This window comes from Penaeus monodon, chromosome 15 (genome assembly GCF_015228065.2).
Source record: "Penaeus monodon isolate SGIC_2016 chromosome 15, NSTDA_Pmon_1, whole genome shotgun sequence".
Classification (NCBI taxonomy): Eukaryota; Metazoa; Arthropoda; class Malacostraca; order Decapoda; family Penaeidae; genus Penaeus; species Penaeus monodon.
The window spans coordinates 12918844-12919968 of NC_051400.1; the positions used below are offsets into that span (position 1 = coordinate 12918844).

The window sequence follows — 1125 nt, forward strand, 5'->3', positions numbered from 1 at the left end:
AAGTTTTGGATTATCAATAATACGTAATAAGAACTAACTGATCGTGATTTATAAAAATGAAGATAAGGCTTACTGTTATAAGTGTACGTAAGATAAGTGTGGCATTGATGTATATGATAAGATGACACTGTGTCCATTTAAGTTATAAATGATAGTGATTTATTTCAATAAGTGACACTAGCAAATCAATTTGCTATAAACCCTGACATTACCATTCGTCCGGCAAATGATCAGAATGCTATGGTCCAAAATTTTCTGATTAAAATGTCTGTAACCTAATGATGACATTTGCAATTTGGTTATATTTTGCAAAGTTTTTACTTCAATTGCAATTACGTTTTAGACTGTACGTCGCGCTAAGAAGTTAAATATTAATTACAAACTCAAAGGCGACGTCGGGGCTCTGGAGTCACATTTGTATCATTTGCCGCAAGATGGCACATTGTAACTCTCTCTGGACAGGTCTACAGACTGACGATTGAATATGATAACGGGAAATATAGCTTTCATCTTTCCATTGCTAATATCTCTACAGACAATCCGAATAACAGAAAATGATAATTAAGTAAATTTTAAAAATCAGTTATTACAGGTAGTTAACATAATATCACCAATTACCACAAATATTCAGATAATCAGCTCATCATTCGGCGGATATTAAGCATGGCAATAAAGCGAATAATACATGAAAGGTGTGTCCAACCTATACGAACTTCATTAAAATGATGGAAAATATAGTAATGTATTTTAGGCAGACAATTCCTCGCAAGAGGTCGAACTGATCATCACTAGGGTGGCAATAAAACTTTGAAACATGATATCAAATTTAAGTACCCTCAAATAGTATCCAGGGGTAGTGACAAGCACTAACCCTGGATACTACGTACCAAAAAGGACATTTTTAAATCCTGGGCCACACGAGCCACTTAGATTGAGTGTCTAAAAAGAATCTTAACAAACCTCATGCCAAATAGATGTATATTTGCACTAGAGTATATCGACAAGGTTTTATAGACAATCTCCATGAGCATTCTGTGGAAAATATCTAGATTTTTTTTTATCCGCTAATAGATTACCAGGTTTTACCATCAGAGTGAGTAAAACTGAAACCGCTAGACTACTCAC

At 34.2% G+C, this 1125-nt stretch overlaps 1 protein-coding gene across 1 annotated transcript in view; it reads left to right on the forward strand.

The window, feature by feature from the left end:
• The window catches only part of LOC119582225 (alpha-(1,6)-fucosyltransferase-like), a gene marked incomplete at its 3' end in the record, with an annotated part of 62846 nt that overhangs the window by 61020 nt on the left and 701 nt on the right, over positions 1 to 1125 (forward strand). The window lies entirely within an intron of this gene.